The following is a 25,745-nucleotide window of genomic DNA, read 5'->3' as shown; positions in this document are numbered from 1 at the left end:
AGACCTTAAAAAGAAACTTTCAAAGGATTTTGTTTCCTAAATTCTGGGGACTTTTATAGAGTGAAAATAACAAAATAAGTGCGTGCAGCATTTTTATGTTAGATTCCACTTTTAATTCTGAGGAAAGAATTCAGAATATCCGTTATGAACCAATGTTCATCAGTTTATAATCATTCTTCCATTCATTCACGTTCGTCCCCTGCTTAACTGTTTCATTCTCATAGTACTCTCCATGTGTCTCTTGTGATTACAAAAAGAGAATTTTGACCCTGTGAAGTAACTGGAAGGGGACAATAAAAAACGTGAATCTCCTAATCGGGAGGGTTGACAAGTGTGCCTATGGAGCTTAATGGTAAGCTAGCAAGCTTGTTAGCTTAGCTTCAGTTGCTACAACAGGACGTTCACACAGTTTATCCTGAAGACATCTGCACTCTCGACTCCTGTCTCATAACTGTCTACAAACCATTCCTCTTTTGACAGAACAGTTTCTACTCCGATAGAGGAGACTAAGTGAAAGTGAACGGTGCAACACAGCTAATAAGCTATGACAGCTTCCTCTAGTTTGGACACTCCACCTCTCAGTCCCTTCAAAAATTAGACCTGTCAATTAGGCTTACGATCGGTCAACAGTGGAGTATCCCACTGCTTGCCTGACAATCACTCAGGTTGCTGCATGGTAGCTCAAAGACAATATCTGACAATATACAGTATATGCATTCCACTCCTCACTAAGATGTTCACTTCCTCATGACCACTTCATGAATTGGTTGAGGACATATAAACTCTTATGTGAGAGTATATATATCCATGACATTTGACATGCAAATCAAAGCCTTATCTCTTAAGCCATTATTCACATAAATAAGTGACCTTCAGTTTCAACCACACACACAGACAGATTTACACATTTGATAACATCTGATTAGTTTAAGAGTGCCTCCCACTTTGCCTGCAATTAATCCAACAGCACTTGTAAGGGAAGTAGTCCCATTAAAGCAGAATCTTCTGCACCATTTAACCGGATAATGGCAGAGATTTTTATGATGTTTTTATTAAAAGGGCGACCTTGGCTTTCAAGGTGTTGGCAGCTGCCGCTGTCAGTGGAGACAAGGACTGACCAAACAACGCGTGGTGTCAACTTCGTTTTGATGGAGCTGATGACTCAGAAAATCCAGTGTCGTCACACTTCGTTAAGTCGACTTCACACAGACATAAAAATACACACACACCAACCACATACTTACTACTGCTCTGCCTCATACAACCTAAAGTAGAATGGATAACTCAGAGTTTTTAAAGGGTTCAAGCTTTGAATCATCCAAATGGGGACAAGGGCGCACACATTTTGGGTGTGCTGTACTCGGTTGTACACACCAAAAAGTGACAGAAGTAGTTGGGAAAAAAAGGAGCCTGAGTGAGTTCAGACCCTGACAACTTTCACACCTCTGCACATTTCACTGGGTGACAAGCACTTTATTTGAAGCACACTGAGGCCTTTACAAGACACACTGTTTGGCCCCAATTACCCTTGTCCTTTTCAAGTGTCTCGCATCCGAATAAAATCCAGGCGCAATTTAAAACAATTTGCTCTACACTTAGCCAGATCACAAATCTGATTGCAATCTGTCTTAGTTTTTCCGTGCTACATGCTAATCAGGGTCGACCCTTCTGCGGTCCAGCGGGTGGTGGTAATGTCGCGTTCAATATTCAAGTTGTAATTACAACCGAGAAACTGTGACTTTACTGAAAACCCTGATTATATCCAACTTTATAATAAGGCAGTGCTTGGAAAACATGACACAAGTCCAACATTTAACATATTTAAAAAAATCTTCGGGTAGTGTTATATTATTATTGCACAGTATTTTAAGCTGTTAACTGAGGTATCTTTCTCATCTCTACCACCCTTCTCATATTGCATGGCAAAATGCTCCTGGAGATGTTTGGTAACTGCAAAAGATGCCATAAGAAGAATAACTAATGAATTTAAGCAATGGTGTAACATCTGATAGGCTAAGGCCTATATATATATATATATATCTCTATAACTGTATCTATGGAATAAGATCAAAGTTTGATAGTCTATTATCGTCCCTCACCCATACAGATCAATGCTCTTTCATCCACACAGATCACTGAGTGACCGGACTGATCAGGGATCAGATGAATACCACATTATCACAGGGGACACACATGGTAAAAGGCTGTTTCTACGGATCGCTTACTGACTCAGTTGTTGAGTCGGACGCATTTACACTTATTCAACATCTGTCTCTGGATTGTAATCCGCCTCGATTGCCTCTTGGGTGCATTTACTCTTGGCTTTTTTCAAGCATTGTAATGCCTTTAAATGACTTGCATTTATATAACCCCTCTCCAGTCCTCCGACCACTCAAAGCGCTTTACGTGTCAGCATTCACCCACTCTCACACACATTCATACACTGATGGTATGATGGCAGAGATTGCCATGCACGGTGACAATCTGCCAATTAGATGCTAATGTATTCAGTTTCACACTGATGGCACGGCCTTTAAGAGCAATTTTGGGATCCTCATCCTTCCCAAGGACACTTCAACATGCGGAATGGTGGAGCCGGGGATCAAACAAAGGATCTTTCGTTTAGTGGACGACCTGCTCTACATCTGAGACATAGACTCTGACAAAAGAGATGAAACGGGAACGATCAGAGGAATGTCATGCAACAAAGATCGGACTTGAATTAGGAATGATGCCATTCATGATCAGCGACTTAGGGCTTAGTCCCGAAACAAGTGGGCGTCTCCCATTTGGCTGTGATGGCGTGAAGTGACTGTGTGACATGTGCTGTATGAAACACACCAAAAGAATACTTGCATTACTTTCCAAGTAGAAACTTGTATTCGGTTCAAAGAATGTGCCATGATGATACTGCATGTTCCAGTGGATTTCTTAGTGAAAAGAGATTTAATCCTAAAACTGACACCAGCGAAAAAACATTTTTGCCAAAGGCTCTCGGCTGTACTGACTTTCCCAGAGTGTGTGACTGTGAGATCTAAGATATAATTTGTTCTTTTGATGATACAAAAGGCTATGCCCCTGACAATTGTAACCTTAATGATGATACCGCACAATACTTCAACTACTTTGCCTAGCTCCGTTCCCAGCTTCTCCACATAACGACTTCAGAGTAAAGCCAGCATCGTTCCACCTCTCTGGCAAGTGGCCAGCAAGAAATGGCCAAGTCATCCGTGGTGGGAAAAACTAACGCTGCCTTTACTGCTGCCAAGCAGACATGTGGCTCCCGGTGACAGTTTCTGGTCCCTGGAGAGTCGGGGCAAGAGCAGGCAGCGTGTCTGTGGGAGAGCTGATGAGGACTAGCCCTGGAGAGACAATTGACGCTGCTGTCTAGTGTATAGTGCCCGAAAGAGGACTCGCTATTGCTTATTTGGGAACACGGTTTTTTTGGACTCACAAAGAAAGCCCTGAAAGCCAATGATAGGTAATAGCAAATTCAGGGTTACAGTTGTGTACAGTGTATCCCAACAACAATCAATTTTTCTTGCCATTTGGGACCCCCCGCTATTTAAACACATGAGGTACCAATAGTGCTCAAACTGCAGTCCACACTTCAAATTTAAAAGTATGACTTACCGAGACTTGCCTGCTTGGCTTGTTAGCAAGCTCTCATTGACCCGGGGCTATTCATAAGATTGGCTCCCCAACAGGCCCAGCTGAGGGTCTCCTGTGCCTGTCTACCTGCCATCTCGCGCATGAGTCTCCCTGCGTGATGCCTCGCTGGATATGCTCCCCCGAGCCGCACTGACAGGTCATCTTTCACATGGAGCCACTTGAGTGTCAGCTGGAAATCAATTGCCGCAGCCATCGGCTGCCTCATGCCCGGTGACACATGCACCCGAGCGACTCGCTGTGTTCCAAAACCTTGTTTCATCAAAGTCCGTCCAGTCTGTGACTGCATGTAGAGTCAGGTGTAGGAAACTTTCAGGCCTGTGTGTGTGTGTGTGTGTTTTATGTGTGCTGCGCAAGTGTTTTGACTTTGACGTTTTAAACCCTATGAAAAAATATATGATTGTTTTAGGATTACCTTAAGAAGAGAGACATGGAGGGAGAGATGTGGTGGTTGAAACGCAGTCAGGAAGCAAATTAGACATAAGCTGACATTTATGCAGTGCAGTAATCACCTGGTTAGTGAAAGAGCTGCATATACAGAACTGTGGTATATGACGGGGTGGAGATGTTGCATCGGTATGAAAGGAAACTGTTAGATTTAACCTACAGCTGTAGGTGTATTAAACACCACATTCTTTTGCTATCTGCCACATCTCAAACAGCACGCTGAGGAATGTCATGTGCCAGCGGCGGTACAAACTTTTACTGGTCCTGAAAATTTCTGAAAGTAGCAAAATCCGTCAATCTCGACCCATTACGTCCTGAGAGACCCAACTCCGTCTCTTGTCCTCCCTCCCGGGCCCCTCTGCCAATACGAACACAGGGGTCATTGTACCGCGCCAGTCACACAGATCAATGTAACCGAGTGAAGGCCCTTGGGTTACTGTCATCGTGAGGCACATCATTCAGAGGTAAATATATCGCAGCAGGTTTTGTGGACAGCGCTTCTTGCTTCCGAGGAATATCCCCTCCGCTTAGTCTGATACGGTCCTGGGAACTGGATTTTTGATTGTAGGGCTGGATACAGGTTGCCTCTTGATGCCATGAACACCCGAGCCAGCAATAACAACATATAACGAAATGTTTCGGGGGGAAAAGGGGGGGAGAAAGCTCAACAGGCGTAGCAACAGTAACTAAAGGGGGCGGGGCTTAGCAAAGGTTAAGTGATGCATCTTTAGGGTGTTTTGCCATGTGCATGAGCTCATTCAACCATATATATTAACCATGCAATTATTAAGTAGCAGAATCAATATGAAAATTCCCAACACTGCGCGAGAAATGTCATATTACGGCACATCCGTTCCTTCTCAGGGCAGGCAATTATGTGAAATATCTGATCGGGGTGATGAGCTGCCTCGCCACCTCCGCTCAACCCCCATGGCTTTGGGGCTAGACGAAAACACGCTGAAACGAGATGTGGAGCAACGTAATTTGATGCAGGATTCTGTAAATCTGCTCATCCCCTCAGCAATGCACAAAAAAACTATATTGACTGTGAGCCCGCAGAGCCGTTTGCCCAGTCCTGGTAAGTTGCTGCTGTGAAATGAAATCTGTAAAGCGACTGTGTGCCTGTGGCAGTAAAGTTTGTTTAAAGCACACCAGTGCCTTTGTCACAGAAGTTTGGATGTAATTGATGTTCTGCACTTCATAGCTTATTTGTAGGAGGCAACTGTGTGTAATTGTTAGTGTGTGTGTGTGTGTGTGTGTGTGTGTCCGTTACACAGGGAAAAAGCGGTCAGCCAGGGGAAGTATTTCTGTGTGCGAGCCATAATTTGACCGAGGACAATGCCCCACAGATGAATCAATTAGATGGAGGTTTGCATTGGCCTTTACTTGGCTCGCACCGCTGTCAACAGCACAAGCTCTGAATAGTTATATTGAAAGAGCAATTCTTAGACGTGGTCGATGCGTTTCCTCATTAGTGTTTGTACTGAGACAAGTTTTAGCAAATAACAGGGTTAGTATCTGTGGTTAAAACTGACTGTAGAGGTGTTTCTTTGGTGAATTTGGTAAATGGAACCCACAAATTCAAATTTCCTCAACTTCCTCAATTTGCCTCAACATCTCAGCCTAATAATGTCTAAAATAAATAGAATATGCACATACATAGGTGAAAATACTATATCTACAATCTTGTAGACACACTGAGTAACCACTGTTTGCACAGGTGACTGACCTCAGGGCAGGAATAACAACTGGAAAAGTGCATGTCCATGATGGATTTACTGGCAGAGTAACCGTATGAAGTGGAAGACAGTCCACACAGGGCAGGAAGAAGGGGAGGTGGATGGGTCAAACACAGGACTTTCGTCCAGGAGACCGCTGATGTGATAAATAAAGTTGACATTAGCAGTTGTTTGAAACTCAATGCCACTAACCAAGCTCCGGTTTTTGACGCATCGGTGTGAGAACGTGTTGGTTTGCTTGAATTGCTCATGTGTGAACCGGCGCATTTTTTTTCTTCATTGCATCACAACGATCATGCAGTTAATCATGTTAGTAAATGAGGGTTAAACATATTTCAGAACTACCAAATTCTATGGTAACACATGCCATCGATTACCATAAACATTTTGCATTGTGTGGGCTGTGCTTCTGGTGGGAGCACGAGCGGTGAAACTAACACAATAGAGGTCATATGTTGCTTAGCTACTGTAATATCCATATGTGTGTAATTAGTGTGTGTGTGTGTGTGTGTGTTGAACATTAGGAAAAGTTAAGCTGCATAAGTGCGTCGTAAGTACTTCTCCCATCCTTGGAATAGTGTTTATGTGAGTGTTTCTGTCTTCTATTAGAGCTCCATAATTCCCCCACAAAGATTGCGAGCAGTAATCTATTTTACATCACCCGCCTAAGATGTGAAGCGCATTACTTTGGTCAACAAAGCTGACTGTAATTGTCTTATGGTACAGATCAAGTTAATGGAGAAACGGCGCGCACTGCCATACAATACTCTTTTCACAGCCAAGTAATAATGCAATTTATAGCAAACCCACACTTAATTGTCATACGCCAAGATGGCCGGAATGAAGAATACAATTGAATGTGTGCTGCTGCAAATTTTTCTTTTGACTTCAGGTATTCACTGTTTAAAAATAGAGATATTGAAAAGAGATAGTTATGTTTCTTAATATAGTGTCTATTTCCAATTGTGGACGCTCATTGGTTGCAATGTATCCGATTGTCTTGCCGTGTGCAATGCCAATTACCTTAAAGTAGATCCTTTATACGAGTGCTATTTAAGAGAGCTCTGTATTGCGCAATTGTGACATTGATAAATGGCCCGGCCGCCAAAAGTGTTTTGTCAAATTTCTTTTCTGTGTATGCCAAAAATGTTTGCCAATTTGCCCAGGTGCACAATTTCACCATTGTTAGCTGGGTGGTTCAATATTTTTTTTTTTCCAGCACTGCAGCCTTTTGCCAACCAGTCCAAAACCTCTAATTGAAGCCGTTTTGTTTGTTTGCCATTAGTCTGTCGATGCCAAAAGCATTATCAGTCTCTCCCCAGCAGCCATCAAGTATAATCAATACAGAGGATCACCAAGTTCAGTGTTCTCTTTGAGACAACGTATGCATCGCTACTTTGGTTTTCACAGAACATCCTGAGACAGCTGAGGAACAGGTCCTCGTTGTGTCGGCTCGGTCTAATACTTGCCCATTCGTATTCAGCAGGGTGCATGGAGGTCAGCAGGTAGCTCTCCATTGTTTTCGACATTTACAGAGATTAAAGGGTGTAATTTTTCATCACGGTACCACGAGTGACAGACTAAGTCTAATTGGCAGTCTTTTTTGTCCAGGACCCTGTAAACGGCTGCTCACATCAATTACATGCGAGTGGACATGACTTCAAAGAGCTGCCTAGCAAACAGGAAAAAAACGACGAGTCTGCATTTCTCCCAGGGCAGAACTGTGGTGTGATTGGGAATGCCTCACATCTCCACGTTTGCCCGTTTTGGTTGAAATATTTGCTGAATAAAGGCTGCATATCTATCCTCTGAGTGTTAAAGGCTACGACGTTAGTGGAAACTGTTACTTCTTACATTGTTAAAGGTCACTAAAAGAATGATTACTAAAATCGCTGGATAATTGCAAAACCCAGTACGGCATGAGTGCATATCAATTCTTAACACATTCTCACACCATTGCGACAACGCAGCTTGGTCAGTGCTCCAAAGCGTCAAACTATGACACTCTAGTTAACCCTCTAAGCACCAGTTTTGTTAAGTGACGGGTGTGACAATATACACTCGTTACATGCACAGTGTGTTTTCCAAATAAACTTCCCTCTTCACAGGAAGTAAAGGGTTTAGGCAACCAAACCACTTGGAATTAGGAAAAGCGCATGGTTGTCAACTGACAGACGACTCGCGTGACTAATGCCTCGCATGAAAAAAATGCCTTTTAGTTCATTTTGCACAAAATGCTTCCGATGGGTGCGTCGCATATACATGCTTAACGTGCGTCGGTGTCAGGCGGCAAGAAACTCAGTCATCCTGCTTCATGAGACTGGCCCCCGGTCCAAACTGTAAATAGAAAAAGCAATTGATTTGATAAGGATGATAATGCTGTTTTAAAATATTGTATATGACAGCGGATGAAGGGAAATGTGCTTTCATATTTCAATTCATGGAAACCCACTTCCTAAACTGCCCGATTTGAAATAGAAACTTGTCCAGAGGCTGCGTGGTGACTTAGTGTCACCTCATAGTAGAATAATCACTGGCCCTTCGGTGTGTAAGGACTTTGCATATTCTCCATTTATTTTTCCCAAGTTACAGATGAGGTTAGTGATCAGTTTTCTAACTGTCAACCCATCCAACAGTGGACATGGATTTCCTGTGTCACAGCCCAGCTCAGAGACTGAAACAAGAACTGGGAGACGAGCTGGCGGACAAAAAAAAATAAAGAATTTATTTGTCTCGCCAAAATCAAGTAGCACAATATTCACAGCAGATTACACCACGACAGCACCAACTGTCGTGAGCCCGTCAACAACGAACGATCTTCCTTTGGCTCCCCGCTGCCAACTGAAAAGGGTATTTCTAAGGCCCCAGCCACACTGGCACAGGTGCTGCTCATCCAGCTGACGAGCCTCCAATCAGCACCTGCAACACAGGAAACACAACGGGGCACCCGGTGCATGATAGGAGGAGGGTCGTCACACCGCCCCCCCATAAAAAGAGGGTTCCCATCAGGAATCCCAGCACAGGAAACACCAATATTTTGGCAACCTACAAAGTACTCACTGATTCTGAACAAAACCCCACAGATCTCCTTCCTGCAAGCCAGCACCCCAGCCTATAAAGGGAACTTTAGAGTGGCAGAGGAAAAGGAGATGGAAAATCATGAATGATGCAGAACACAGTTAACATTTCAAGATACAGATAATGGCAGAGTGATCACTGGAATTGGAGCCAGAGGAGCCGGCTTGATGGTCTGGTTTGGTTCACCTGTCATTTATGACATGTTTTAATATAACTGGACACATCCCTCTTCACACAAGGCCAAAAAGAAAACGAGAACATAGTCGTACATCTTTCGAACTCCCAAATGCCCCGATTGATCGTGCGACGGCCTCAGCACCTCTTCCCGGAATTTGGATGGGACCACAACCTGAAAAACAGGATTACCCACAAAGTTCTCTCCATGTGGCTGAAAAACCAGAAGCCTCACTCAACTTGAGACTGATTCTAGGCAGCACACTCAATGTTTCACACTTTAATGAGTATAACTGCAGACTCAAGCTTGTTTTTTAAGCTATAAACTGATATAACTGTACTTCCATGAAACACATTAATGCTGGTGTTAATATTGACATGACATATGAGCGTCCAAGTGTGTCTATCCCTTTTTGTATTTCTCTCTTTCTCTCATTTAGCTAAATGTTCCAAGTTAACCAGCTAGTCGCTTCCGCCAGGGCCACACTGACTGTGTGAGAAGAGCAAGTTTAGCGCTTCCGCCTGCTTTTTATTTCGGCGCCCATGTTAACAGGTCAGAGCATTCACACAGCTCGCTTCAGCAGCACGGCTGTTCGGCTGCAGTGTATCGTGTATTGTGGAGATTCAAGGTGTCGCCTACTTACACGAAAACATATTTTTTATGCACAAGAACACAAAAACGCGTATTAAACTTAAATACAAATAACATTTCTAATGTGCTGTTTGGGTGTCAAACATCTATTTCTGCTGTTTGTTTCTGAGCAGGTATTGTAATGTTTTTCTGTCAGAGCTTTTTCACTGAAAATAGCCGACTGCTGTACAGTGAGGTTGCGGGATAGACTTCGCCTCATAAAGCAGAGAATGTCACGACAATGTCAAGTTGGGCACAAAATGATGACCCAGGGACAAAGCAAGGTAAGGAAAAAAAAAAAAAGAAAGAAAAGTAAGGAAACCAGCCAGGCAAAACAAAGATAGGCCGGCTGGTTTTGTGACATATAAAAACCTGTTCAAAGCCATTGTTACTTCAGCCTCTGACAAAGCTCATCTAGATAAGTGACTGTTATCATGGTAAGAATTTGACCGACTAGAAGCTGGGTGAAACGAAAGCATAGCGTTTTCTTCACGTTGCCACTACAAAAGACTTCAATCTCAAACAAACATACATCAACGTAGGTGGCCTCACACAGCCGACTAGACGTTGTGAGATCAGCCTTATAGCCGTACGAGATTTAAGGCTTCAAACAATCACAGAGAATCATTTGAGCCCGGCAGATACTTTAAGACTTTCAGCAGTCAGAGAGCTATTGGAGTGTGTTGGATGATGACATGACTTGCCTCTTAAAACTCTTGACATTGTGAGCTATTCAACCACACTGTTACAGATATAGAATAACCCTATTTGTCATCAAAGGGAATTTGGTTTACTAGAAATGTGATAATTGAGAAATGGAGCAAACACGTCCTTGTGTCATTTGTCCACGCCCACCATAACACATTTTCTAAACTGACTTGATTGATTTAGTGGATGTCAGTTCACTGATGATCACACTCTTCTCTCTCTGTATATGAGGAAGCACCAGTGTCAGAGTGTAAAACTAAAATTAGACCGCATTGTGAAACTGCAGGTAGACTGTTGAGTGGTAACACATCACAGCAGCATCTAGAGAGTACACTTTCATTAGACCAAATGGAAAAAAGGGGGTGAAAAAAACAAGCAGAAGAGTCTTCTGTTTAATGTGTGCTAGGGTTGTGCTATTTTTGACAGGCTGTGACCACAGATTCAGTCACTCTTGCTCCTTTACTCTACACTCTACAAAACCAAACAACAACTTTTGTTCACCCAACTTCCAAACTACATGGCTAGAACTATCTAACTAACTGGCCCGAAAACCAATTACCTTCCAGAAACCTGCCAGGACGTACGATGCTTCTTTTTTAATTTAGAGGACAAATCCAGTTGCCACACAAAATAGATCAGGTTCATAATACTAATAATATATTTACTTATATAACACCTTGAGCAGACGTCACAAAATGCTTCACAACAAAACACTAAATAGCGAGTAAATGTCAAAACAAGCTAAAAGAATACAACACAGTGAACAACTAAACAGAAGCAAGTCCAAACAAGTGGGTCTTGATCTGCTTTTTACTGCTACAACCTCAAAAGCAGTCTCATTGAGTGAGGAACAACCAACAAACGCAGATCAGAGGACCTCAGAGACCTGCTGCTGATGCAGGGCTGCAGTTTGTATTTCTTTCATTGTTGATTGTATATTTATTGTTACAAAATGTGTTTTGATGAGTGTGGCTGGAGGTGTTTAGGCTCATTACTGGATTTATGCCAGCTGTGAACTCTGTTGGAATATAATAACTATAGCAAATGGGATAATGATATTCTGTAAAGCTTGATAAAATGCATTCTATAGGCTAACAATGCGGTCAAAGCCACAACAAAGCCAACTATGGATCCAGCAGTGAGGAAACAGTGGTGGTCCTCCCCCATTAAACCTGGTAGAATTAAAGGGGAAATATCATGTTCATTTTCAGGCTAATACTTTTAGTCTTGAATATGTTGACATGCTCTGATGTTCAAAAAACAAATCATTTTTTCTCATACTGTCTGTCTGAACATATCTGTATTCACCCTCTGTCTGAAACGCTCCGTTTTAGCACCTGTCTCTGCCCCCCCTTCCAAAAAAAGCCCAGTCTGCTCGGATTGGCTGCAAAAGTGCACCGTATTTGTCTTACATTTTTCTAAGGTTGTTTTCAAGGTCTTTCCAAAAGGTGATATCAAACCACAGGTAAACATCAAATCAAACGTATCTATTCATACATTATTCAAACATTACAGTAGCTTACGTTCTCGTGAATTTCAGGGTTGTGGGTGTACGAATGTCTCTTGAGGTTTGCTGTGTTAGGATATGTATATTTTCATGTTTCATATACTATGTAGTGCTGCATATTGTAGCCTATTTGCCAACAATTATAATACATTTTTAGTTTACATGTTTCAAGTGGGGTCTTTTTTTTTCAATTGTGTAAAAATGTTTGCCAACTAATATTTTCCATCATATTTCTCATTTATAAAATGAAAACTGCAGCAGATCACTGTGAGGCTATAATGGCTTGCCTGTTCCCCAGTGGGTTTGCTTTTCTCTCTCGAAATCACCTTACGTTAACTTTTCTGCCTCAGTTAGCCTTTCTGTCAGCAGTATCATCAATCAGATAGATCATAAACTGGATCCTCACGACTCACCTTGCTCGGCAGCTGGATTCTTGCGACATTACGCGTTAACGCGAGGATCACAGGATCAGAGATAACACGAAACTCTACCGTGTCAGGCTTTAAGCGATGCACTTGTGTCTGGACAGAGAGCGACCGGACTAATCGGCATCCTGTGAAGAGCTACTGGTGGTTGCGGTCAACAAAATGGAGAGGCATTTGTTCGTTCAATCAAAATAACAATGGCTGCTGCCGATAAGGTTGGCGTAGATGCTGCAATAGCATCCGCTATTTCAGAACTGGAGAGTACGTCTTCATTGAAGGTTTTCTAAATGGAAAAGACGTTTTCACTCTTCTCCCGACTGGCTTCGGTCAGAGATTGCTTAACAGATGGTTCATCCACTTATTTGCTAAGTATTTTTTTTTTAAAGTGCCTTTCCTTTCCCAAACAGTTTCCAATGATGGTTGATGTGTAAACAAATCAGGTTACACATCAAAAGTGTCCAGTGCAGTACAGGCTTTATGGTTTCGCTTCAATTGCCTTAAGTGTAAGTGAGGTAGGCTCTCTCATCATTAGTATTAGGCTTGGATTGGTCATGGGTAAAGGCAAACCCCCAGGGAATGTGTGTGCTCCTCTTTGCATGTGGGCACGGATGTGGTTGTATGTCAAAGAGGGGCTGGTCTCTACCTTTATGAATAAATTATGGGGGCACTTAGGTGTGATGATGGCTGGAGGTGAAAGCAATTCAGCTTCCTTTTCATCTCTGACCAGGAAGTTACACACTCTGCATCTGTCAAAAACCGAAGATGAAATACAGTATTTGCTCAAACTGGAGCTTGTGTTTCATTTTTTTTCTTTAGTCCGGTCAGTTATGTACGTATAACTCCTCAAGTGAACATGAATTCATTTTGACGTCATCCCCATGACTAAAAACCATGAATGAGTTTTCCCCTTTGTCTATTCAGGGGGAAGTCTTACTGAGAAGAAGCCTCCCCTTTTCAGGAACGCGCTGATCACGTTCACATCAGAAAGCTGTCCTGCACTCCAGCTGTTGGGGTTAAAGGCCTTGCTCAAGGGCACCTTAATGGCCTCGAGCAACTTCCTGAACCGTACATAGTTTTATTCTGCTCCGAATCTTGATCTCATAACATCCGTGGTTTTAATAAATGGTTTTATTCATCTACAAAATATCGCCCTGAGCTTAGGCAGAGATGCTGTAAGCGTATTGTGTTTGAAGATGTCTTGTTGGGTTTCCCAGGGGTCAATTTAAAACTCTTCTTTTTAACATCTGTAGCTAATGCATATTACCCTGGAGCATGTTGTTGATGATCCTCAAAAGGCTTACAATTTAATTAACGCTATTAATATGGAGCAGATCTCATCCTTAAATGTGCAATTTACTGAATTCATCACTCCACCATGGAATACGTGTTGCTCTCTTTTACTCTTGTCTGTCTACTGCTGGGGCTTTGTACTGATGCTTTTATATCCCGATATTAGTAAACATGACAAATTCAAAGATGGTTCACCTGGGTGGCAGAGAGCTCTTGAGAAATTCAAGAGGCAGTGCTTCTACCAGGGGAACATTTTTGCCTCAACGTTCAAGACAAATAAGACCGGACGTGCAATGCAAGAAAAGCTTCGAGTCAACAACAATTTGCATGTCAGTTTTCTCAAATCTAGTTGGGCCCTTTTATGAGTGCTTATTTTATGCTTGACTTTCTTGGACGAGGCAACAGAGTGCAGCATATGGCATTCGTACCAACCAAAGTGTGGGTTGTGGACCATGTTATAGTCACCGTGGTTTTTGAACCTTAATGCGAACCAAATTACATATATCAACATGAGAACCGGATGGCATTCAATGTCCCTGCAAAACATTCACACTTATCTTATTACAATTCTGACTACAATCTTCCGTCAAATAGACATGATTATGGTTCAAATTAGAAATGCATCATGGTCGTGGTTTAATATTTAAAAAGTAGTTCAGGTTGCACCGCAACTTCAATAGTGGTCAATGACCAAATGAGTCAAAGGGCAGATTCACGGAGCTCCTGGATGTTCCAAAAATAGTCTATCCCTAAGTGACAGACATCATTTCTCCGCAGCTCATAACTGTTACTGTTCACATGAAACTAAACAGGGGTTTGGATGAACCCCAGAAATATACCCAATAAAAAGAGTTCCCCTCAGCCTAGACATGTTCAACATGAATAAATCACCCTCGCTAAGTTGGGATGTAATGGATTGAAATGATTTAAGTCATTGAGTTTAGTGGGTCGAGATCTAAATATCACAGTCTAATTAATCTAATGTGTAGCCAATATTACCCTTTACTTAGTGGCTTGTTCATACATAATTTCTCACTCCTGATAAGTGGCAGACTTTATCAAATCAAAATTCCTTGTATTTAAAATTACATCTGAATGTCAGAAAAAGACGAGAGGCTAAATCTGGGAATATAAAATCAGGCGGTAGATGAAATTAACAATGGAGAAGTTGACCCAACCATCATTAAGGATGCCTTGAAGGTGGTCTTTGAGGAAAGGTAATAGCTAAAACCACATTATTATAACAAGTGGATGAAGAAAAAACTGGAATTACCATTAATTGTCACCTTCCAACATGATATACTAACAGCAGACATTACAGGGGACAAATTAAGCAATAAATGCATTTTAAAATGATAAATCTCCCGGGAGTGATTGCCACCCTGGAGACGTTTAGGAAAAAGCTGGTGCCATTACTCCAGACCTCTTTAACTGAAACATAGAAATAGAATAGCAGTAGAGCAGACATTGAACAGTTTTCCCAAGGTCATTTGACTAGTACAAAAGAAAATGAGGATTGCTTCTATTTTTGGTGAAAACAAATGTGGGGCCGTAAAGGCTGGCTTGTTAGCTGGCAGCTTGTCGTTCTGCAGAGCGATGAAGAGTGAGGCAGCAGGGCCGTATATTAAAGCGTGGTGGAATTAGCAAGGCACCTAACTTGTCAGCTGTCCGCTAGTAATTCCACAATGTTTTAATGCTTCACGGTTTACAAAAAATGAGTCGAACAAAGTCACCCCTCTAGCCATGTGCTTTCTTACTCTGTGTCAAGAGTGTGTGGCTGAAACACTAAAGCTGTTAAATCGTAGGAAATATGTAAGCTGCGTAACGTTACTACTCCACTGCTGGTTTCAGTTGTTACTGCCAAACCTGCCCCCAGTGAGTCCGCGATGTGCCCTAAGTCAGTTAGTGTATATGGAAGTTAGCCTGCTACAACAGTCACAATCTCAACAGTTAACATAAAAATGGCCACCGCACTGACCATCTTGCTACATTGATTTTAATGAGAATGTGCCTATTTTATTGATGTATATATTATTTCCTGAACTCTCAAAGAGAATAGGATACCACCATCATGGGCAGAATCAATCATTTCAGTCATTCCAGAAACAGGGCAAGAATGAAGATAGATGTGTAAACTGAGAACCATTTTCTTATACTTATACTTAAGTGGGTAGCGTTTGACAGTAGTTACAAACCACCTCGATATGACAACGGGCAGCAAAAAGAATAACAGCTTTGTGTATTTTGGAAAAGGAGAGAAAAATCTGATTTGGGGACAACTAATCAAAGCATACAATGAAAGAAACAAAAGAATAATGATTGCCTTGTGTCAAGGATTTAACACTGATGAAAAGCACTCAACTAAATATATAAAAGAGAAATGGTAAAACGAGCCTAATATTGGAATCATAGGTGGTCAATTTATAGCAATGGGAGGAATTCTCCAGGAAAAAAAGTAAGATTTGTTTCTGCATTCCGTGGAAGGTGAAAATCAAGCAGTTACACAGATGTCAGAAATGTTTTGCCAATAACAATCCAAGTGGGGAAGAAAAAAAAAATGTGACTTTTTCAATATTTAAGCAAAACCTTGTTTTTTCCCTAACCTTCGCCAAGCTTGTAAGTCGAACAACAAGACATTGAATGCAGGAAATAAACACTAATCTCTAGTGACAGAATCCTAAACACAACCATCCACCCCGTCCTCCTATCTGCTACTTCTGAGCAGTGCAAAACCTAATTCCAGGCAGGAAATATGTTTCCTCCTAAACGCATCTGGCAAAGCACAGAAGAAGTATATAGTTGTATTTGGCAAGAGACAGGCTTTTTCCAGCCTATACAGCTTTTTGAAGATGATCTCATGCAGCTGCCTCGCTGTGTGTGCTGTCACCTGCCTGTCATCCTTGAGGGAGCCGGCGGCTGGCACTTCCACCCGTGTGGGCATGATGGCTTACAGTTGCTATGACATTGAGACAATATCTGTGTGTGCGCGCATTTGCACGCGTGTGAGTATTAGTGCATGTGTGAATCCTCCCTCAGTCTCTCCTTTGCAACTTTTTTTTGTTTGTGCCTTCAAAACATTCAAGTTGAACCACTTTAAATTTTAACTTTGGGTAAAATCTAAATGAATATCAATTATTCACATGCCCACATACAACGAATCCAGCCTGCATGCAACCTCTTAAAAACTGGATAGTATGCTGCATTTGATGTATTATTCCAGCTCATGCCTGCATATATACACTGTCATTTCAAATATGTTGACAAGCCGCAACGCAACACCTACAGAGGACACTTTTCAAACATATTTCCAGGAGAATGGGTGTTGCATGCCAGCGGCACATTCTCTCCACTGACCTCCTACATTGCAGCAGAATCTAAAACTCTCTGGCCACATTACTATGCACAGCAACTGATTGGCAGGAAGCCAAGGCACATTGAAAATGTGTTGGTCTTTGCAAATTCCCTGGAGAGAGGGTGCGTGGCAATAACTCCTCAACATCTCCTCAGTATCGTCTTTGATTCTTGTCTATTCCTGCCCCGAGGCTCTCCACCACCCTCTCCTCTCTTCTCTCACTGAAAACTCGCTGTTGGTATGTGGGTGTTCTGGTTTTGGCAAACTGTGGGTGTGAATTTTAATAGGTACAACTTTGTCCAGTAAGTCTGAAATGGGCTCTGTTTTGTGTTTGTGTTTGAACTCTCAAAGACAAACTCTACCAAGAAGTTACTGTTCATATGTGTAATGTACATAATGTCGTTTGACACTCACTTTGATGGCAGATGATTCCCACTTCCAAGTACTCATAAATGTCATAAAAGTTTAATACATTTTATAATTATACTCTGTTACAAGTTCTGCATCAAAATCTTACTTGAGTGAATGTACAAAAGTATTCGCATTAAAAATATACTTAAACTACCAAAAGTAAATCATTATGCAGAATGGCCCAATTCAGAATAATATGTATTAAAATACTGGATTATAATTATTGATGCCTCATAGGGCCAACGCCCTTCCCAATTCAAGGAATTGAAATGGTTGACATTAGAAAATAGTGTAAGGCAGCTGAAATTGAAACTCAAACAAAACATCCTGCAATGTTATGGTCCAGGGTATATTATCTAGAGGCAGCGCCACAAACATTGTGTCGTGGAGAGGAAAGACATGTTCTTAGCAAAATACCTCTTTGTAAATCTACGTTGGTGTATGTATGATTTCACTGCACATTAAAAGGGAAATACTCAAGTAAAGTACAATACCTCAATATTTTACTTGAGTGAATGTACTTTCAACCACTGCCTCCACTTACAGAATTGTCTCTACTGTACTTGTGTCATTCATCTGAATTGGTTAGACGGGTTCTACAGATCCAGCACTTTTTTTTCTGAAAGAGATCAGAATGTGAAAGTTGCAGCTCCAAGCGTGGTGAACAGTTTATTGCCTCAATCGACTCCACCATTCCAAAGATGTGGAAGCAATGTGCCTGCTAAACATGACAGGAAGTTCAACCCCAACAGATAAACCGCATCTTCACTGAACGTTTCACGTTGTTTGATAGAAAACTTAATCAAAACCACAATCTTGTTTAACAGAAGTAATCTGTCCTCATCTTCGGTGACTTACACTTGTCAGAGCAGACCCCAAAAGCCATGCTAAATATAGTGACATGCATTTATGCTCAGGCGTACTGTGATAAACTGTCTTTTCTTATTTCCTTCTTCTTTCACTTCAGCTGATAAGATAATTGGTTTAAGCTACTTTGGCTATTATTCCTTTCATTTCTGACAATGTGATAGACATTACTACCGCAACATTATAACCAATTCACAGCAGAACACATGCATATCGTCTGCCTAGAGGTTCTTTTTGTTTGCATTGGAAATATTTCACTAAGGTAAAGATGATATGGTTTATTTTACAAGCGTGTGCACAGTTTTCAGGCTTATGCTGAATGCACAGCATTTCTCGTTGTGGCTGCACTTCGGGTATAATTGATTTAATTTCTGACCTTGTAATAGCTATTCCATCTGAAACGTTGTGTGAATAGGCATATGGAATAGATGCACTTCTTGTAGTTGTCGCATTGTTGATGTATAGTGTTGATAATAATCGTGGCTGCATGGGCGCTGTCCGGTGCCTTTTAAACGTGAAAGGTGTTTGTAGCGTGGCCTTGAGATCACTTGTATTAGGCCTATAGCTATATTGTTGAATGTTCTTTGACTAAATTCATTTAAGAACTACATTTATAATTGATGTGCTGTGTGCCATATCTGCTTTTATTGAAAAAACAAGAACTTCCATACGAAGTAATTCTAAAGTCATGAAAATCAACTATTTTCTCAGCAAATCCTGACACCGGTCATGGGCTACAGAGCTCAAAGATGGCTACTTTGAACTGTCTGGACATTTTCAGAGCTTTGCGCTGCCTCAAGAAAAAGCTAGGTGCACTAGGCCGTCGAGGTTAGAGGTGCCAGAGGTTACCAGCAAGGGCAGTGGATTGCAGTTCATGAGGAGAACTACCACTGTGAAAATAGTTATTGTCTACTGTGCCTCTGTGGCATTCTAAAGTAATGTCATCGTGGTCCTTTGATGACACCATCAAGGTTTGAGACTACACATACACATTTGTAACAAAAAGCTTGCAATAATAACTGGCGGCATGACGTTTTAAGGCGTAAGTGTTTGTTTACCGATCGGGGTATTTGTCTTCTTCCAACAAAATGATGCTTCTGGTTGTATTATGGGAAATGTGGGATTCAGGACATTTGGAGCTTGCCTCATGCTGCATCAGTTTTGACATTTCTTTTGTAAATATGTCTCTTTTGTGTCCTTTGTGGAATACAATAGTCAATTGCTAGAGTACTACTTTAAGAAGTTAAGTTCCTCGGTTGTAAGAACCAGGCAGCATACGCTTGGTTTTTGTTCAATATGCAGGCTCTTTTTAAATGACAACAATCGATACACAGTAAATCAATTAAAGAGATATATTATGTGACTCTAGAAATCTATTCACTTTTTGGGATTGATAAACACATTTTAAGTGTTCTAGCTGTAAAGTCTTTGTTTTTGAGTGTTTTTTTACGTGTATATGTTTCAGAGTCCTGACATATAGTACACTTCAAGCTTATTTCGGTTGCATTATTCAGTTGCATTATTGGAGTTTTATTTCACCTCTTCTGCTTATTGTTTGCACTCTAGCAAACACTACCAAGGCCCTCCAGGGTTGGGTAGCTAATCAACTTTCTAACTTTAGCCTTAATGGTAGGTATCATAAATATGTATGAAGTGATGCTTCACATTCCTAATCAAATCAGTGTGCACAACAGAAAGCATTGGATGGGGTGGTGCATAATGTATTTGCACTTTTAGACAAAGGCTTCACTTAAATCAAATATTCATTGGAAGTATAAGTAGTCTTAAACTGAAATAGAGTGCCCTTTGGTAAACACATAGAATAAAGATTACGGTTTGAATTATTCAAAACTCCTACTCTTTCAACTTTTTGGCTCACAAGTGATACGTGTATCTTCTTTATTACTTCCAAATCCCTTCTACTGAAACCAAATCGGATAGAAATGTGGCAACACAGTCAATTGCAACAGTGCAACGTGTTCATGTCAAGTGAAAGGCTTTCCGTCTGGAAATCAGTGTCTGTAAAATTGCCCTCATGCGATGTCTTTCAAAATGGTGAATGACGCAATGTAATGATGACATTTAAAGAGCCTAGATAGCTCTGTTTTGAATAGAAAAGAAAAAAAAATCTAGCAGCTGCTAATGGAATGAAATGGGGGAATAAACCCGTAAATATAAAAGGCACGGATACACCTACAGACAAAAGTCATTGCACATGCACTCTGGCATTTGCACGCCCACCAACACACGCATACACACTCACTGCCATACCTCTTTCACCCCCCTCACTTTGGCAGAAACATCTGCACATCATGAGACATTTGGATGTGATGCGAGTGATACAGGATTATTCGCTACATTTGCCGGGAAGCGGCAGGTGTTTATGTGCTCCCGGTGCAGATGCTGTTTGCTCAGTGTTAGCTAATGTTGTGTCAACATTTTTCTAAAAGGTCACGTCTCACTTTCAAAATGTCGAGTGGAGTCTCAACCATCCATGTGTTGCAAGTAGCAAAAGGGCCATATTTAGATTTTTTCTGAAAAAAAAAAAAAAAAGTGCATCGCATAGTGAAGTATATGTATTCGCAAAACTGTCACCTTCATCAAATCATCATAAAGAATGCCTTGAAATGACCTGAAAGCGGTATATATCGTCAATCCAATTAAAAAAGAAGAAAAATCAGTCCAAGAAGAGATTTACAGTGAGTACAATTCAACTGTAAGCTTAGACACAACTGAGGAAAAAAAACACGACAGTCATTGTTGCAACATGCCAACAGGTCCCTCTCTCTCTCATCAGCAGACTCTGACACAAGCAGAGCCCAGGGTAGTTGGGTTTCTGCCAAGCATGCAACATGACTGTCATTTTTACAATGCGGCTTGACATCACAGTCCCACCGCAACACTGCAATTTGTGTGATAAAGGCGGCCCATGCCGCTCTGAAAGGGAAAAGGGCACACGAACAATAAGGACCCCGCTCTGCTTGTTCAACTCAGCTTGAAAGTTTGTTTAATTTAGTTTAAACACTCTGGGAAGGTGGCAGGTTGCTTTCCGTCCCCTGTAATGAAGTCGAAAAAACAATGTCAGCCGAAATGGAGGAGAATTTTGGTCAGGCTCATTTTTTTTTGCCTGCCTCCTGCGGAGTCACAGGAACAAGCTTTCTGGGTACAATCACACAACGGCCGCTGTTTTGTACTCTCGTGCGAAGAAGATGGAAGAGTAGGGGATGGTCAAGGGGAGAGAGAGAGAGAGAGAGAGAGAGAGAGAGAGAGAGAGAGAGAGAGAGAGAGAGAGAGAGAGAGAGAGAGAGAGAGAGAGAGAGAGAGAGAGAGAGAGAGAGAGAGAGAGATATGTTGGAAGAAAAAAATAAGGAGCAAATATCCCCTGACAAGAAGATATAAGATGTTGTTATGATCAATGCCAACGCTTTCCACATTATCTCTGATGACAACTCCGGTTATGGTTAGGGGGAAAGATTGTAGTAATGGCAAGGTAGGTTTGTTTGTTTAGCACCCTTCAACAACAAGAGAAACACAAGGTGGTATAGTAAGAGACATATAGACCATTTCACAGTTAACGTAAACATTCCAAATGTGTCCTAGTGTGGGAACATTAGCCTTTATATAATACTTGTTGAAGTGTAGGTAAATGATATCGACCCAAGCTGTTGGCTAACAAAGCAATTCATAAAACGGTCTATAAATTGGACATTAAAAGAATAAAGGAATGTAAAACAATGAGATTGAAAAAACAGATGATTAAAGGTTACAGCCTTACAGTGCAACATATGAATGAATCAATGATAACAAATTATTGTATTTGATTAAAGGAAGAAAACATATCAAGATCAAATTAAAAGAAATGAATTTTGAAGGATTTCTGGCTGAAAATGTCAGATATTTAGTTTCTATGAATCTCAGCTAGTAGGCACATGTAACTGTTGAACAGAAGAGGTTTGAAATGGAGCCTTGGGGAACTCCACATTATTTGTGTTCAACCAGATGTTTATTTAGCAAAAGATGTAAATATCCTAACAAGTTTTCCAGTCTTTATAGTAGTATGTTGGGGCTAACTACGTCGAATGGGGCACTGAGACCCAATAATACAGAGACTGTCTGTATTTAAGTAGATGTCTTTCACAACCTTAATAAGAGTAGTCTCAGAACTGTGGTGTGGTTGAAAACTTAAAAATGTGTATTGTAGGCCTGTGAGAAAACACAAACCCTGGAAAAGCATGAAAGTCAGACAAACAACATACCAATCCCCCCGAAGTCCACATTATTGCTTCTTGTTTTGTGTTACGCTTTACAAAGGTAAAGGATTTAGAGTTTGGAGTACAAAGAAGAAAAAAACTGCAGTTAAGCTTTACATGCAGCATCACCTTCCAGCTTATTGATTTTAGTGCTAAGAGTCTTTTTTTTAAAAAAAGGCAGAATCCAGATCAATTTTAATGACGACTTTGATTGGGTCAGACCTACTCTTGGTCATAAAAGTACTTCACACATTTAAGTCAAGACGCAACGCTAAATCACCTTCTGTTTCCTTAACTTCTCTCGAACTTGCTTTTTTAAGTGCCTTCTAAATAATATATCCAAACTGACAAGAATAACAAAAGAATTTGAGTCAATCGCTAAAAGCAAGTTGTAGCTCCAGAAAACACCACTTTATTAAGAGTAGCCTTAATGTCCAAATTTCACCTTTAGCTGTCGGGCATGAACACTGTGTATCGACGTAACTTCAGAACAGATAAGCAGCCACTACTTTACACTGTATTTCCTTATTAGTATTCTATGTGCATGGTGTTTGTTGCCAATACGAGGTGTGGGTAACATGCGTGGCACAGATCCAATTCCGTATAGCAGGAAAGCTGGCTGAAAAATGGGAATATTGACTCTATAATTTACATCAGGGAGTTTTGTGCCAACCATGATTGCATGCTAAACACCGATAAATAAATAAAGATGTCAGCAAACAAATACAATACACGACCAGCTAGACTGACAGTAAAGTCATGGCAGATACTCTATGGGGATATAACTGAAACATATGCTGCGTGTTGTGTCTGTTTATAATCTTCTATTGGCAGCTGCCACAACAATCAGCTGACCTGATTTAATTTGTATTTGATGCATGTTGCGCACTTGAAAAAGCCAGATGAAAGTCCTTGTGCTTTTTTTTTTCTGGGAGCTTTGCAGAAATGCAATTGTATCTACAATGGTAAAACAATATGAGAATCAACAGATCTCAACTGCAAGATGGTGCCGTGGTGTGATTGGAATGAGTGGACTGTACTCGCTGAAGAGAGCTTGATTGACATAGCAGGGATTGCATCTTGGCAAGTCAGTGAACGTAGCTCCCCACCATACACTGGCATTTTCCATTTATAGAGTACACTCACTGCCACTCATATTCACCATATATGACATTGTGCACAGTCTTTACTTTAAATGTTGAACATTGAAAAGAAAGAGGTAGTACAGTTCAGGTTCATATGTTTTATGCCCATGTGGCTTAAATTGACAGCAACAGTCGTCTGTTTCAAGCATATTAGCCAGCCTCTTTTGCTTTTTATTATTAGCTGCCATCACACTTACTAGGTTTTGATCACAGTTTACATTTATCCATCTGGGTCCTGACTTTAAAAGAGTCTGCAAAAACCAGCATAGGAAATGTATTGCAGGGAGTATAAAGGTGTGTTCAGGACACTAAGTCCACCGTAGTGTTATTTGGAGGATTTTGCAACTCGGGGAAGGCAGCTAATGCTAAAGTTAATGCTTACTTCCTTAGTAAAATACAACTGATAGCTGGAATTAAGTAACAAATACATATTGTCAGAACGTATGTAGTCCCATGATTTTGCTCACTTTTCCTCAAGGCCTCTCCTTTTTTCTTCTGTCTCTGTACAGCACCGACGTTGAGTTGTAGAGCTCCGGGCGCCCACAGATAAGTTTGTCCTCCATTTGTTATTATTGGTGATGTCAAGAGAATTGCAATGTGTCTGTAACTCAGAAAAACGCGTATTTGGGTATATTTGCTTTGCTGACTTTGTCTGTGATTGCACGATGTGAAAAAACGTCTTTGCATTTGGTCTGAACACACCTTAAGGGGATGTTTTGTTAAAAGTTTAGTCATGCCTTAGGAAGATCTTACAGATCAAAATTGTCCCTTAAAAGAAATTAAAATATTTTTTTTGTTTGGAGAATAAATAAATAATGTGTCCTTTGTGCCCTGTCAATTACTATTTTGGCTTGCAAATGCATATGTTTCCTCTTTGAGGAACCAAATTATTGGTCTAATACAACTGTTGACGTATTAACGGCACTAGAAAGGTTAAGGATCGCTAAAGTTGTTCCAGTTCATTCTATGAGAAACATGTATGTATGTACACAATTTCAATCCATCAAAATAAGTTGTGGAGACTTTTCACTTAAAATCACAAGTGTAAACTTCATGGCTGTGCTAGAGCACATTCAAGGGATCCTCACAGTCAAGTCTGGACCCAAAGTGGTGGACTGACCAACCAAATAACTTTGCCATCCCTTTAGTCTTGCCTCAAGCAGGGATACAAATAAATGGAACAAATCTAATGCCAGGCAGACACTGCACAGATTGAACCTGATTAATTGCCCGAACAATCATCAACAATGGAGTGGGCGTGACGGAACATTTTAGTCAGCTGTCCTTCAGTTTGAGCAGTTCAGTGATCCAATTTCCCACATGACTGCTGTCAAAAGATCCATTATTAACTGTAGTCAGTGTGTTCATTTTTGGAGTATTATTTGACATGTTGTGGCAAGTACAGTCTTGACTGAGACTGCTATACTGCAAAACAGACCAGATTCACGACGTGAATTGCCCATTTAGTTAGTTTTCTTTTCTTGCGTCCTTTCCCTTTTTATCTACATTTATTTTATCGACTATGTTTATTCATCTTTATCGACTATGTTTATTCATCTTGTTTGAATAAACCCTCACTGTGACCACCCATGTCCAGAGCAGGTGATCAAACCATACACTGTGAGCACAGAAGTAGCACATTTTGGCCGTGCAGAAAAGCCGATTTGAAAAGTGTAGACTCACCAAAAATGACAAACCTGTAAAGTGTCTGACAAGCTTTATTATACACCGTAACACATTCTAACACCGCAACAGACAACTGGCCTTGAAAATGACCAGTAAAATCATCTCTCTGATCAGCTTCAATGTAGCAGTATCAGCATCACAAAGGTTGTGTCCAAAACCTGAATATGTCTTGTAGATCAGACTAGAATAGTCAATTTAACTGTGGTCAGCGAAATGTATCGAGGCATAAGTGGGTACACTGCTACCACTTAATACACACTCTACTGCAGCTGAGCCAAACTACTCATCTCAAACAAGTGAGGATAGATTTCCCTGTCTAAAAGTTCCTCCTCGCCAGGGAAGTGTAGCATGAAAGGTTCATACGCC

The sequence above is a fragment of the Pholis gunnellus genome (genome assembly GCF_910591455.1).
Source record: "Pholis gunnellus genome assembly, chromosome: 12".
NCBI classification, from domain to species: Eukaryota; Metazoa; Chordata; class Actinopteri; order Perciformes; family Pholidae; genus Pholis; species Pholis gunnellus.
Note: the sequence above shows the minus strand (reverse complement) of the source record.